Raw genomic sequence first — 16,428 nt, 5'->3', positions numbered from 1 at the left:
AAGGATATGGAGTTCCTTTTTGGAGTGATGAAAATATTCTGAGATTGATTATAGTGATGATTGCATAGCTATGAGTATATTAAAAACTATGGAAATGTAGGCTTTAAATGGGTGAATTATATGAATAATCATTATTATATGAATTGTGTCTCATTAAAATTGTCAAAGAAAAAATGTGAAATCTATGGCCAGAAGCTGTACATTAATCAGTTATAAAATATAAGTATAAATTTAAACCAAAGTAACAGGGAGGAACATAAATCAAGGAAACAGAATAAAAACCACAAAAAGAACTGATGAAATGGATTGTGTGCGGTGGCTTATACCTGTAATCCCAGTACTTTGGGAGGCTCAGGCAGGCAGAACACTTAAGCTTAGGAGGTAGACCAGTCTGGGCAACATGGCAAAACCCCAGCTCTGTACAAAATACACAAATATTACCTGGGTTTTTGGGCACATGCCTGTCTGTGGTCCCCGCCACTTGGTGACTGAGGTGAGAGGACCACTTGAACCTGGGAGGCAGAGGAGGAAGAGGTTGTAGTGAGCAGGGATTACACCACTATGTTTCAACCAGATGACAGAGGGAGACCCCATCTCAAAGAAAGACATTAAAANAAAAAAAAAAAAAAAAAAAAGAAATTGACAAAATGAAATGTTGGTCTTCTGAAAGGAGAAGAAGAAAAAAAAAAAGCCTAATAAACCTTTCGCTGGACAAGAGGGAGTAAGACTGTGAGAGCAGAGAAAGGAGACACAGACATTGCCTGAACCTAGAGGGAACCCAGCTGGAGAAGGATTTGGGAAACATGCCTTAGGTTCCCTGTCAGCAGCTGCTTAATGGGCCTTGATGTGGACTAACCCTACATTTTGTCTTGTTTAGATCCAGGCACTTGAACTGAGCCCAACATAAGTAGTTTTTATTGTAACCATTTTGTTTTTGCCCAGAGACAAAGTTAGATTAAATGTAACTAAATTTAAGTTTACAATTAAATTAATTTTGTACTTTAAAAAGCTCCCAAGTTAAAGAAAAGTTACAAAAAATATACAAAAAAACCATTTGAATATTAGCTGTTGACACGATGAAGGCCATTATTGAATTGTTTAGTGTGCACAAGGAAATTAATGTCAACAGATTGCCACCATCTAATACTCAGACTCTTTTCCGATTTCTCCAGTTGTCTTCTGGTTGCCGTTTATAATGGAGATCAAGGCAAGAATCCCTGAATTGCTGTTTCATCTTTTTCTGTGACACTTTCATATTTGGTCGGAACAGCTTGTCAAAGTCCTTCGTAAAGCAGAAATTAATGACTTAATGTTTGATGCTACATCCCGACTTTCATTAAGGTTATAGACATTATAACCTTCATTTGTAAAAATGTGTATGTTTATGTGTGTCTCTGTGTGTTTGTGTGTGTGAGAGAGAGACAGAATTCACCCATTGGTCAGTTAAACACTTGGTCAAACTAAGTATATTAGATGCTATTTCTGCTTGAAGATCTCATATGTGGATTTTAAAAAAAATCATGTAAAGTCTTTTCTTGCCAACCAGAGTGGCATGTGCCTGTTATCCACATTACTCGGGAGACTGAGGCAGGAGATCACTTGAGGCCAGAAGTTCCAGGCTGTAGTGGACTCTGATCTGTGAATAGTCGCTATCCACCTGTGAATAGCTGCTGCATTCCACCCTGGGCAACATAGCAAGACTCTATCAAAAAAACAAAAATAACTCTTCTTGCTCACATTTTCTGGGGTAAAGGTATTTTATATTATAATATGAGGAAAGGATACAGAGGTGTTTTTCTTTATAGAAAATAGCTGCCCTAATAGGCCAAGGGACAAACAGGGATGCAAAAGAATGAAAGTTTGGAGCTGGAAAAAAGGCTCAAGCTCTGATGGCTTTTGTCACTTGGGGTGAAGGGAATGTGAGACAGAGCCTGGGAGAAGTGAGGTCTGAAAGCCATTCACGCCCACCTATGCTTTGTCCCTGCAGGGCCGAGTTGACTGTCTCAGCCCCCAGCAGGATGAAGTTCCCCAGCTGACAGTGACCCCACAGCAATAGAGGTGCAGCCTTGAGGAGGAGGAGTGACCAGCAGGTGCACTCTTATTTTAAAAAATTGTTTTGTTTTTAATTAACATTGTATATATTTACAGTATACGCTATGATGTTTTGAAATATGTATGTATTGTGGAATGCCTAAATCCAGCCAATTCACATACTTATCATGTATTTGTGGTAAGAACACTTAAAATCTCTTCTTAGTATTTTTCAGCTGTATGGATACAGAGCCCTGGGATAAGCCCTCTTTGCCCTTTCATCTGTGGGTTTTGTGGCTCTCACCTGTGGTTTCTGCATCCATGGTTGCAAAAAGCCACATATCAAAATATGTAGAAAAAACAATAAAAATGATAATCCAGCAATAAAAGTAGATAAAAAGCAATGCAGTATAGCACTTATTTACATAGCGTGCCTTTTGTATTAGTATTACAAGTAAACTAGAGATAATTTAAAGCATATGTGCCTGGCTTATATGCAATACCACCCCAATTTATATCAGGGACTTGGTATGTGCAGAGTTTGTTCCATGGAATATATTCCCTGTGAGTAGAAGAAAGGACTATACAGCACATTATTGACTGTAGTCACCATGCCCCACAAGACATCTCTTGAATTTCTCCCCACCTAACTGAAATTTTGTATCCTTTGACCAACATCTCTTCAACTCACCATCCAACTCCAGCCCTGGTAATCACCATTCTACTCTCTACCTCTTTGAGATCAACTTTTTCAGATTCCACATGCGTGACATGGTTAGGTGTTTGTCTTTTGTGCCTGGCTTATCTCATTTAGTGCAGTATCCTCCATGTTTATCCATGCTGTCACAAATGACAGAATTTCCTTCTTTGTTAAGGCAGAATAGTATTCCATTGTGTCTGTATATCACATTTTCTTTACCTTTTATTCCATTGATGGACTCTTAGGTTGATTCCTTGTCTTGACCATTGTAAATAATGCTCCAGTGCACATGAGAGGGAAGATAGCTCTTCAACATACTGATGTCATTTCCTTTGGGTGTACACCCAGTAGTGGGATTGTTAGATCATATGGTTGTTCTCTTTTTTGTTTTTTGAGGAACCTCCATCCTGTTTTCCATGATGGCTGTACTAATTTCCATTCCCACTGACAGTGTACCAGCGTTCCTTTTCCTCCCCATCATCATCAACACTTGTTATCTTTTGTCTTTTTGATAGTAGCCATTCTTACAGGTGTGAAGTGATATTTCTGGTTTTGATTTGCATTTCCCTGATTAGTGATGTTAAGCACTTTTTAATGTATCCATTGGCCACTTTGATATCTCCTTTTGAGAAATGTCTCTTCAGGCCCCTTGCCTGTGTGTCCATTTTAATTGGATTGTTTGATTGCCTGCTGTTGAGATGTTTGAGTTCCTGTGTTTTTTGGATATTAACCAAAATCTTGGATCTTTTGGATATTGATCTCTCATCCTGTAGTTGTTTCTTCCTTGTCATCATTGTTTCCTTTGTTGTACAGAACCTTTTTAGTCTGTTGTAATCTCACCTATTTTTGCTTTTGTTGCCTGTGTTTTGGGGTCATAGCCAAGAAATCATTGCCCAGACCAACGTCATGAAGATTTTTCCCTATGTTTTCTTCTAGTAGTTTTACAATTTCAGGGCTTATGTTTAATCTTTATTTTGAGTTGATTTTTACATATGACGTGAGGTAAGGGTCTATTTCACTCTTCTGCATGTCAATATCTACTTTTCTCTATATCATATATTGAAGAGACTGTCTTTTTTCCATTTGTGTTCTTGGTATCTTTGTCACAATCAGTCTACTGTAAATGCATTGATATATATCTGTGTTTATTATTTATTTCCATCAGTTTATTTATCTTTGTTTATACTATGACCATTCAGTTTTCATTACTGTACCTTTGTAATATATTTTAAAATCAGGTAGTATGATGCCTCTGTCTTTGTTCTTTTGTTTGTTTTGCTTAAGAGTACTTTGGCTATTTGAGGCCTTTTATGGTTCCATACAAATTTTAGAATTGTTTTCTCTATTTTGATGAAAAATGTCATTGGAATTTTAATAGGCATTGCATTGACTCTATAGATCAACATTATTTAATCATAGTATGGACGATTAAACAATGTTGAGTTTTCTAATGCGTGAACATGTACTGTCTTTCCGTTTGTGTCGCTTTCCATTTCTTTCATCAACGTTTCACAATTTTGAGATCTTTTGGCTCTGTAATAAATTTATTTAGAACAGTTGCTGCACTGACATCCATTTTTAGGCCTGATGTAAGTTGTTTAAAACCCAATCATACCACAGCCTCTTTTGTCCAATTAATAATTCCTTTCCATGTTCAATTGCTTTTGGTAAAGCACATTTGTTCTTCATCTCCATTACCCAAAACCCAACACATCCCACAGCATCTGACTATGGTAAAACCTAATGGTTCACAACAGAGCAGTGTGAACCTTCTTTTCAGGTGTTGTCTTCCACAATCTCTGTGGGAAAGGCTGTGGTATGATGCCCATGACCTTTTTAAAGGCATAGTCCCACGGATCCTCTCTCTCTATCTTTGCTTCCCACACATTGGTTAGTGTGGTTAGACTGAATGGCTCCCCACTTCCTGTAAGTGCTGCAAAGTGTGCTGTCCTCTTCTCTCTGGACTCTGTAATACCCAACTGCTGTGTTTCCTGTGTTTTGTTGTGTTGTTTTCTCTCTGTTTTCCCTAACTAACACACCTAAACCTAACGTCTTTCCCAATCTTGGCTCTCTTAAAGAGTGACTATCTCCTAAAGAGTAGGTATAACTTTAAACAACATAGGTCAGAAAAGAACCACAGAGTCATCTGCCAGAAAAAGTAATTTTCTTGTGGAAGGGATGCCTATAAGATGAATACCTAATTAGGCATTAGACAGTCCAGCGGGGTAAAGAAGTTTCTTGTGAACCTCCGTGATGAAATCCCCTGGATCCCCATCAGGGCAAAGCTACAGTTTAGAGTCACTGTACACAGAGAAACCTCAAGACCAAATCAGAAAGAAACCCAGCTACCACCTTGCTTGAATTTATTTCTAAGAATTTTTTTGTGGCTATTACAAATGGGGTTTTTCAGATAGTTACTTGTTAGTGTATAAAAACACTACTGAATTTGCATGTTGATTTCATGTTTAACTTTATTTTGTACTGATAACAACTTAACGTTTGATAACATTAAAAAAACTTGACACTTTTCCATCCCTGCCTTATTTTATGTTTTTGACATCATTATTTACATCTTTTTGTGTTTCATATTTGATAACAAATTGTTTTTACTATCATTTAAAAATATTTTTGTCTCTTAACCTTTGTGCTAATAAGTAATTTATACATAATTTTGATTGTATTAGAATATTTTGAACTTGACCATGTACTTACTTTAACCACACTTTTATATTTTCATATGGCTTCATGTATCTAGTTAGTGTTCTGTTCTTTCAGATTGTAAGGCCAGAAATGCTAATGAGATCCCACAGGTTTTCTTTGTCTAATAAAGTCTTCACTACTCTTTCGTTTCTTTTTTCTTTTCTCTTTTTCTTTTTTTTTTTTTTTTTTTGAGACGGAGTTTTGCTCTTGTTACCCAGGCTGGAGTGCAATGGCGCGATCTCGTCTTTCTTTTTTTTTTTCTTTTTTTTTTTTTTTTTTTTTTTTTTTTTTTTTTTTTTTTTTTTTTTTTTTTTTTTTTGTTTTGCTCTTGTCACCCAGGCTGGAGTGCAGTGGTACAATCTCAGCTCACTGCAGCCTTCGCCTCCCAGGTTCAAGTGATTCTCCTGCCTCAGCCTCCTGAGTAGCTAGGATCACAGGCATGCAACACCATGCCCAGGTAATTTTTGTATTTTTAGTAGAGATGGGGATTCACCATGTTGGTCAGGCTGGTCTTGAACCCCTGACCTCGTGATCCTCCCACCTTGGCCTCCCAAAGTGCTATGAATGCAGGCGTGAGCTGCTGCACCAAGCCACCTCTTTCACTTCTAAAGTACAGACTTGCCAGGTATGGTATTCTTGGTTGAGAAGGGTTTACTTCCTTTTCTATACTTTGTATGGTTCCACTCTCTCCTGGCCTGCAGGTTTTCCACTGAGAAGCCTTCAGTAGCTTTATAGGGGTTCCTTTGTACATTCTTTTTCTCTTGCTGCTTTGAGAATTCTCTTTGTCTTGGATTTTTGTGAATTTGTTTATGACTTGTCTTGGTGAAGATCTCTTCATATTTAATCTGTTTGTGGTTTTATGGGCTTCATGACTATGGATGTCCATTTCTATCCAGATTTGGGACATTATCTTTTATTATTTCTCCCAGAATTACACGTTCTGTTCCTTTGACATTCACTGATGCTTCTTGGCCCACCATAATGCATATATTGTTTTGCTCCATGGTAACCATCGGTACTGTTGGCTTTCTTCCTTCTTTTTCTTCCTGCGACTTGGTATTTTCAAATGATTTGTTTTGAAGCTCACTGATTCTTTCTTCTGCTTAGTGAACTCTGCTGTTGATGTTCTCTGTGAAGTTTTTTAGTTCAGATATTCTGTTGTTGAATTTTAGATTTTCTGCTTGGTTCTTTAGCATGGTGTCTGTATGTATATGAAACTTCATATATATGTATAGTTGTCTATCTGTATTCTCTAGTAGCTGACTGAGCTTCTTTAAGATGAGTGTTTTTCAATTCTTTGTCAGGCTTTTGTAAATCTTTGTTAGTTTAGGGTAGTTACCTGTGTTTTATTTTGTTTCTTTGGTGCTGTCATGGTTCCCTGATTGCTCAGCAGCCTGTGGCAATGTATTGGAATGTGTGCTTTGAATCAGCAGGGACTTTTCAGGGGACCTAGGAAATGTGATTTCCTTTTGAAATCAGAAGAAAACACTTGAATCCGGGCTGGTTTGTATTTGTCCATTTTCCAAGTTGGTTTAAAAAAATGTAATTTTTAACATTTTTTATGCAGACCGGGACCCATAAAGACGAAAGTGTCCCCAGCCCACAAAAGTCATGGGTGGAGCTCCCTTAAGTTCCCATGAAGAGCTGAACCCACGAGCGGCCTCACCCCGGTGTCTGATTTCTCAATAAGTCCTTTTTCCTACCTAGGTTTTAAGGGCAAAGAGTAATTTGCTCTTCTCTGGCCCTCTGGTGTTTGCTGCGACTGGGAGGAACCAGCAGACAGGGAGGGGCGAGGGCTCACTTGTATTGTGGATTAACTGGAGGATGGGGCTCAGCTTTTGGCCACATGGGATTGTGATTTTCCCCTGGAGTGCGGCTCCTCCTAACGCAGGCCTCCCCTGCAGCCCAGGGAAGCTCAGTGTGTGCCCAGCACAGAAGCCTCCTGGAGCTGCAGCTCTGACCCCAGAGCAGGGAGGCCGAGGGGCTGAAGTACGCATGCTCAGACCCTTCCCCACCCTCAACCAGGGAGCATGGGGTGGGGGCCTGCAGACACAAGGAACCTGTCTTTCTCTTGACGCCTTCTCAGGGACGTTGGGCAGGGAGGGTAGCTCCTCTGGCATCCCACCTGGCCAGCTTTCCTTCATGAGTCCCCCCTCTACCTCCCTGTGTGTACCCAGGTGCCCCAGAGGGCTGGTCAAGGTCAGTGATTGTACGCCCTAGAGTGACATCAAGTGTGTTGATGAATCAGCTGCCAGTTCCACTGGGAAACCCCTACCTGCAGAGGGGACAGTGACCTCCAGCCTGGGGACTCCTGCCTCTCCCCTTCCCACCACAGCCATCATAGTGGTCTTACTTCTAGCGTTCATTCTGGTTGTGGCTGGGTTTGTTTGGAAGACTTCACTGTGGAGGAAAGTCCTTTCTTGCTTGAAAGGCATCTGCTCAGGTAGGTGCTGGCTGAGGGCGAAGCACTGGGCACTCTCTGCCCTGCCCTCTCCCACCCTGTTCCCACAGACAGAAATGTCTGTCCCTGCCCCTAGTCTAAGTGTTCCTGACCTGGCTCTTTCTTCTTCCTTGTGATCACCCCATCCCCACATCCTGTGCACCCTCCAGGACCCTGGTCTCATCAGTCCCTCTCCAGGGGTGAGGAGTCCCTCATCTTAAAGCCAAGATCAGGAGGGCAGGGCCAGTTCCTGCCGTCTTCAGGTCCAGCCTGGCAGGTGGCAGTCAGCTCCTCAATTGGGTGACAAGGGTCAGGATGAGAAGTGATCACGGGAATTATTCAGCCTTGGTCAGAGGAGAACACAGTGCAGAAAACTGAGATTTTCCACGTGTTTGTTTTTACTCTCGTTGTCCTTCTCATCCCCCTTCTCAGGTGTCCCTGAATTGCAAGGTCTCATTCCTGTCCCTAGGCCCGGGGCTTGTTGTCCAGTGTCCCATCCCCCAGCCTGCCCCTGCCCCTGACTGCCCTCTGGGAGGGAGGTGCTGAATGGGCCCCTCCCCGCCTGCTAAGGAGACTCCTTCTCTTCCAGGTGCTGGAGGGGAGCTTGATCATGTGGACAGAGTGAGTTGGTTTCTCCAAAACTGGGGGCATCATGGGTTCACGAAGTGCTTCCCGTCTACTATGGAGTCTGGGTGGGCAGGATCCCTTGTCCTCACAGTGGCCCTGAGTCTCTGACATGGCCTGGGGGCTCCGGGCTGACTGTAGGGAACACATGGTCATTTTGAGCACCATACAGACCGGCCGGCTATGCTGCAGCCCTGTCCTTCCTGCAGCCTGGGTGCCACCGTCACACACAGTCTGCACCCTGGGGATGGGGTGACCCACCTGCCCTGGACCTCATTGGAAGGGGTTGGGGATGGCAGGTCCACCTGTGTGCTGGGGACCCTGAAGCTGAGCCCTGGGTGTGGACTTGAGTGGGTGGTTTGTCTTCCAAAGGTCTTTTCCGGCATTTATGTCCCTCACGAGGTCCTGAGGCTGAGGACAATGTCTGCAAAGAGGACCTGAGCAACAGAGAATCGCAGCATACCCAGGTCCCTGAGCAGGAAATCGAAGGTCGGGAGCTGAGAGAGTCAACAGGTGTGACTGTACAGTCGCCAGAGGAGCCACAGCGTCTGCTGGTGAGCTGAGGATGGACTGTGCCATGCCTGGCCTGCTGCCTGCACAGGGCTTCATAGACAGGGGCAGAGAGCAGTGCCTCTGCTCTCCTGGCCTAGGGGGACATGGAACTTTTGGGAGACAGGAGACTGCAGGGGATTGAGCAGCTGCAGTGAGGTGGCGACTGCACCAGTCTGCAGGACATCTGCCTCTTACTCCCTGCCCTGTCCTTGCTGTGTCCCCAGAACCTGGAGCTCCACAGGCACAGAGTGGGGGTCACAGGGTTCGTTGATGACTGAATGAGGGCTGCATGGTCTCCACTGTGTGCTCCTAACAACTCAGGGAGCCTCTGCTTGAAACAGCAGAAGCTTTAAGTTTACTCCAAAATAATTATTACATTGAACGTATTTCATAGTAAATATTCGTCCAGATTTCTGATCAAGTATGGAAGGAGGTTTCCGGGAAGAAGTAGGATTTCTGAGTCAGTGCATAGAAGTGCTTTTGTATCACACAAACACCCACATCCAGATGTTCACAGCAGTTCATCAGTTTTCATACAATATTGAGTAGGTGTGAAATCTGGACACATATTATTTTTTTCAAGTGTCAAAAGTTCTTTCCTTCAAGATAAAACAAGATGATCCTATCTAATTTCTTATGGACTTTTAGAAAATGATTTGGTTTGTACCATACATCAAGGGAACCTAGGTGCCATTTCTTTTGTGATGCTGTGTGAAGTGAGGAACTCCCTGAATTGTTCTGAGTCACTGTCTCCTTCCTCCAAGCCTGTTGAAGAACTGGTTCCCCTAACTTTCTCTGCTTTTGGCTCCTCTATGATTGCTTGTCAAATGGGTGGACAAGGATCACTTACCTCCTATTTTCTTCCTTTCCTACGGCTATACCACATGGTGGTGGTGGCGGTTTTTTTTTAATGAAGAGAAGTATACAAAGGGAAGGAAACAAACAAGAAAAAGTCAACAATTACTCCATGCTGCTGAATCACATTGGACACATGTTTTGTAATTAGCAGAGATCTGATCTTGCTATGCTGCCCAGGCTGGTCTCAAACTCCTGGCCTCAAGTGATCTTCTCACCTTGGCCTCCCAAAGTGGTGGAATTACAGGCATGAGCCACTGCACCCGGCCACATTACACGTTTTTTGAAAGTGGTAAATGCATAGCCACACATCTACCATACTACAGAAAGGTGTTGGCATAGTACCCAGCAGTTTTCATCCCCTCCTCCTCTCCCTCCCTCCCCTGCCTAGTGGTCCCCAGTGTCTATTGTTACCATCTTTACGTTCACGAGTCCCCGATGTTGCATATAGCTCCTGAATATCAGATCTTTGTCAGATGCATAGTTTGCAAATATTTTCTCCCATTTTGTAGGTCCTCTGGTTATTCTGTTGATTCTTCCTTTTTTTTTTTTTTTTTTGACACTGAGTCTCACTCTGTCACCCAACTAGAGTGCAGTGGCATGATCTCAGCTTACTGCATGATCTTGGCCCACTGCAACCTCCACCTCCCAGGTTCAAGTGATTCTCCTGCCTCGGCCTCCCTAGTAGTTGGGATTGCAGGCACCATGCCTGGCTAATTTTTGTATTTTTAATCGAGATGGGGTTTTTTCATGTTGGCCAGGCTGGTCTCAAACTCCTCACCTCATGTGATCTGCCTACTTTGGCCTCCCAAAGTGCTGGGATTACAGGTGTGAGCCACTGCACCCCACCTGTTGATAGTTTATTTTTGTTGATAGTTTCTTTTGCTGTGCAGAAGGTCTTTAGTTTAATTAAATCCCACTTGACAATTTTTGGTTTTGGTGCATTGCTTTTGAGGGCTTAATCATAAAACCTTTGCCATGGCTGATGTCCAAAAAGGGTGTTTTCTAGGTTTTCTTCCAGGGTTGTTATAGTTCGTCGTCTTACTTTTAAACCTTTAATCCACCTTCAGTTAATTTGTGTATATGGTGAAAAGAAGGAGTCTAGTTTTCATTCTTCTGCATGTGGCTAGCCAAATATCCCAGCATTATCTCTTGAATAGGGAGTTGTATTAGTCCTTTTACATACTGCCAAGGAGAAATACCTGAGACTGGGTAATTTATAAGGAAAAAGATTTAATGGACTCATAGTTCCACATGGCTGAGGAGGGCTCACAATCATAGTATAAGGTGGAGGATGAGGTAAGGCACATCTTACATGGCAGCAGGCAAGAGAGTGTGTGCAGGGGAACTGTTCTTAATAACACAATAAGATCTTGTGAGTCTTATTCACTAAACAAGAATAGAACAGGATAAACTCATCCACATAATTCAATTACTTCCCACTGGGCACCTCCCATGACAGGTGGGGATTATGGGAGGTACAATTCAGGATGAGATTTGGGTGGGAATGCAGCCAAACCATATCAGGAGTCCTTTCAGCATTGCTTATTTTTGTCCACATTATCCAAGATTAGATGGCTGTAGTTGTGCAGCTTTAGTTCTGGGTTCACTATTCTGTCGCATTACTTATGTGTCTACTTTGGTACCAGTATCATGTTGTTTGGGCTATGATAGCCTTAGAGTATAGCTTGAAATTAGGTAACGTGATGCCTCTAGCTTTTTTCATTTTGCTTAGGATTTTTCTGGCTATTCAGGCTCTTGGTTGACTCCATATGAATGTAAGAATACCTTTATCCAATTCTGTGGACAATGACATGGGTAGTTTGATAAGAATAGCATGATATCTGTAGATTGATTTGGGCAGTATGACCATTTTAACTCTATTAACTCTTCCAATCCATGAGCATGGAATGTTTTTCCTTTTGTTCATGTTATCTATGATTTCTTTTAGCAGTATTTTGTAATTGTCTTTCTAGAGATCTTTTACATACTTGGGTAGAGGTAATCCTAGGTTGTGTGTGTGTGTGTGTGTGTGTGTGTGTGTGTGTGTGTGTGTGTCTGTGTATGGTAAATAGGATTGTGTTCTTTATTTGGTCCTCAGCCTGAATGTTATTGGTATATAGATATGCTACTGATTTTTATACATTGATTTTGTATCATGAAATTTTGCTGAAGTCATTTATCAGTTCCAGGAGCCTTTTGGTGGACTCTTTAGGGTTTTTAAGGTATAGACTCATGTTATCTGTGAAGAGAGATAGTTTGACTTCTTCATACCTGGATGCCTTTTATTTCTTTCTCTTGCCTGAGTGCTCTGGCTAGGACTACCAGTACTATGTTGAATATGAGTGGCGAGAGTCAGCATCCCTGCCTTGTTCCAGTTGTCAAGGGGAATGCTTCCAACTTTTGCCCATTCAGTATGATGTTGGCTGTGGGTTTGTCATAGATGGCTCTTAGGATTTTTAGGCATGTTCCAGTCAGAACCTTCTAGTGTTTTTTAATATCCAAAAGAGCAAACACCTTTTCCATACTTTTTCAAAATCTATTATTTTACCCGGATAAAATTTAGAATTATAAGATTTCATCCATCCTCCGCTCTCAAAAATACTCAGTGGCATTTTTATCAATTCACTTTAAAATTAAAAATCAATCTAGAAATACTTCATATCCTATAAATATTCAGTATTTTCTTATTGAAGAAGATAGCATTTGAAGTCAAGCATTTTATTGTAACTGAGTTGTGATTTGTGTTCCTCTTCCAATAAGCTATTCCTATTTCTTCTCATGGCTGTTGAGTATTTTGTATCCACATAAGTTGGATAGCCCTGTCATTCTATTAGAAACTTACTGCATCTGCTATGTTCTTAACAGCCCTCCAGACATACACTTATATTTCAGTGTTGTAGTTTCATGCTTAGGGATTTTAAATGACAGTGAAAATGATTAGTGTGTCTGCCCCCTTCCAAGAGTCTTGCCTCATTTTTGTTTCCCATCTTGTTGCCTAGACCAGACCTTTCCGAACAATGTTCAGCTGTGCTTAGGGAGGCAGGTGTTTGGGTCCTGATTTGATTTCCGGGGAAGGCCTCCAACGTGTCACCCTTAGGAATGGTGTTCACTTTTGGTTTCATATAGAAATTCTCCTCATTAGGAATACAGCCTCCTATTCTAAAAGGTTTAGAAAAAAATCAGAATTGGTGTCTAATTTTACCAAATGTCTTTCTAGCCTCCATAGAGATTGATGTTTTATTTAATTACCCTATTGATACGGTACAGTATTAATGATCCAAGATCATTTACAGTCTTGGAATAAATCATTTTGTTACATTTCCCTGGGTGCCCTCATATATAGTCTTCTGCTGAGACTTCTGCTGGTAAAAATTCTGTAAGGGAGTGATCTTCTCCTGTGAAGGTGGGTGGGAGTTGATTAGATGGGGCAGAAGGGGACTTTCTGGGGTGGTGGGAATGCTCTATGTCTTGATCAGGGGATGATTACCCCAGTGTATACAGTAGTCAGAGCTGGGCAGAACACTTACACAGTGAGCGTTTACTGCATGTCACTTATGTCTCAATGAGCCACCGTCACACAGAGCCTGAGAGCTATGCAGAACTAGAGGGTTATCTCCATCTCCATGGAGACCTGAGAGGGGAAGTGCTGCAGGTGTCAGGGCTGGCTGGTCGGGGTCAGTACTGGACTGCAGGGCTCCTGACTGATCACAGCCTTCCCCACTGCGTGTTACAGGGACAGTCAGAAGCCGAAGGGTGTCAGAGGAGGAGGCTGTAGGTTCCAGTGAATGATGCTGACCCCACTGAGAGTAAGTGTTGTGCGTGGAGATACAGCAGGAGGGCAGAGAATAGGGACAATGTCATACCTGCTGTCCCCATAGCTGAGAGAGCTCTTCTGGAGCACTCACTGCTGGAAGCGTGGGGTCCTATGCCGATCCTGGGCTGATTGTCCCTGGAGCATCAAGACCGTCAGTCTCCTCTTCTGTCTTCTTAGTCAACACCTTGCTGGATGCCTCGGCAACACCGGGAAAAGGACACGTGAAGGAAACATTTCAGGACCAACTGGTGGGCGCTGAAAAGCTTCTCTATGAAAAAGGTGACGCAGGCTCTGCTATGTCCTGCCTGTGAAAGAAACCGGAGCTTCCCTCGTTTACCTTTTCTTCTAGAAAGGGAAACGGCCTTGAAGAAACAGTCCAGTGCTTGACCCACACCTCAGCAAACTCTGCTATCCAATATGGTGCAGCTTACCTGAGGTCCTACAACTTTGTCAATGCGCTTGGAGTAATTTTAAGATTCTGGGCATTATAGAGTTATACGATTGTGTATTAAGGGTGATTTTAAGCATGTATTAAGGGGTATATTAAGTGATGTATTAATATTGTGTATTAAGTGATGGCTTACCTCTATAATCCCACCACTTTGGGAGGCTGAGGCGGGTGGATCACTTGAGCTCAGGAGGTCGAGACCAGCCTGGGCAACACAGTGAAACTCAGTCTCAATTTAAAAAGAAAAAAAAGGGGTTTTAGGATGTCATTACTTACAGTTCTTCATCCTGAGACAAGTCTTTTTTTCTGTTTCTTGTATTGTGAGCTCCATCCCTGCTGGTGTGTGCATTAATTCCATCTAGCTAGAGATGCCGCACAGCCACGATGGTTTGCCTTACCATCGATGGTTTTTTAACTTTAGAACTGGGTGATCTGGCTATTACCTGTATTTTCAGTTTAGGATATTTTTGACTTAATGAAGCGATTATCAATATATAGCCCCAGAGTAAGTCATGAGCATACAGACTTATGAGGGTTCGACTTCGAGTTTTGAGCTTTAAGATAGGATTATCGGGGCTTCTCCATGTTAAGTAGAGAAACATTTGCATTGCTTCATACTATCTGACGTACATTTTTCTATTTTGCGATTCTTGTATAATGATGTAAGCATGAAAAAACTTACAAAATGCACTTATTAGGCTGTTTACCTGGGTTGCCTGGATGCAAACCAGCAATCAAAAATGACTAGAAATATAAGTAGCTACGGAGGGAGAAATCTTCCCTCTGTGGGAGGCAGTGCCTGTGTTCCAGGTCTCCTCCCACGCCCTGTGACCGGACCAGGGTTTGATGGCTGGCAGCTTCTCAAGGGGCCAGCCTGTCTTATTTGATAATTTTAGAGGTATATAGCAGCATTTATTTATAAATAAATAAATACGTATTTATTTATAAATAAATAAATACGTATTTATTTATAAGTAGATGTTTACATATGCCCAGGATTTTGGTGAGCGTGGGATCTACGGGAAGCCATGTGTCTGGTCGGTCCTGCTGGGACAGGCATGAGACTGCATCTTCCTGCTTGTCCACAGCAGATGAGGACAGTGAGAACTGGGTGAGATCTGAGACTGCGAATAGCTTCTCTGTCAAGTGCCCTTACAGCTGAACAGGAGTGAATCTTGGGCGTCCTTTGGGCTCAGGGCAGAGTGGGTGTTCATCTACCTGAGCATCTGCCTTGGCATCAAGAGGGAAGAGTGGACGGTGTTTGGAAATGGTGTGAAATGGTTGCTGACTTAGGCGTGGGCGGCCCCTCTTGCTTCTGGTGCTCTGTGACCCTGAGCCGCGTTTGAGGGTACAGATTCCTAATTTGTGTAGTTTGGCCCCTCTTTAAGCACATGACTCATCTCAGAAATACCAGTTCTTGAACACTGTGACAGTGGGACGTAGAATGGCTGATGCATTAATGCTTTGTTCTTGTGTCCCATTCTATTATTTTACTTAAAAACCTAAGTCATCATTTTAGCCTCTTTCCAGCAAACTCTTCTCCACAGTAGTCCGGTCGTGGTAGGATAATTTACAGATGTAGTCAGGAGTTTCCACCTTTTCCATCTCGAGGCATCACGTGTTGTCTTTTTCCCAGACTGATTTAGCTGAGACAAAGTTAGAATTGTATGAAGATATTGGCACATTCAGAGTGTTGTGTCTGTGGAGCTTTGGGAGGGGGTGGCCTTTCTGGTCTTGGCACTTCCATCGTCTCCCACTTCCATCTGGCATCCCACGCTTTGTCCCCTGCACTTCTGGAAGGCACAGGGTGCTGCTGCCTTCTGGTCTTTGCCTTTGCTGGACGTTTGGTGCAGGACGCTCGGCTTCAGAGCTCAGAGGGAGCCAGTCTGGTCCCAGCTCCCTTGTCCCTTCTGCAGAGGCCTTCCTTGAAGATGCATCTAGAGTATCAGCCTTATCGGTGTTTGCTAAGCTTGTTTTTTTAAAGTTAGCTTCCTGACAACATGAAATTGTTGAAGGTTTTTGGTGTTGGTTGGTTTGTTTTGGTTTTGCTTTATACCCAGGCCAAATGGCACAGAACAGCTGGTCATCCCGAGGGCCTTCTGAGGGGCTGTGTAGACCTGTCCGACAGGCGCCGGCCCATGGACTACTCAGCACTTGCTCTGCAGCGAACCTGAATTTGACGATCAATTTGATGGCCCTATCGCAAGAATTTACTGTACTAAGTAATGTAAAATGTTTCATTAATAGTTTATTGTGCATTA

General features: G+C 42.6%; 1 pseudogene; it reads left to right on the top strand.

Moving 5' to 3' along the window:
* Positions 1–7,426: 7,426 nt before the first annotated feature.
* Positions 7,427–14,030, top strand: LOC108318573 (annotated as a pseudogene).
* The last annotated feature ends 2,398 nt before the right edge of the window (positions 14,031–16,428 follow it).

This window comes from Cebus imitator, unplaced genomic scaffold, assembly GCF_001604975.1.
Source record: "Cebus imitator isolate Cc_AM_T3 unplaced genomic scaffold, Cebus_imitator-1.0 Scaffold221, whole genome shotgun sequence".
Taxonomy (NCBI): domain Eukaryota; kingdom Metazoa; phylum Chordata; class Mammalia; order Primates; family Cebidae; genus Cebus; species Cebus imitator.
The sequence above is the reverse complement of the archived record's forward strand: the minus strand, read 5'-3'. Positions and strand labels throughout refer to the sequence as shown.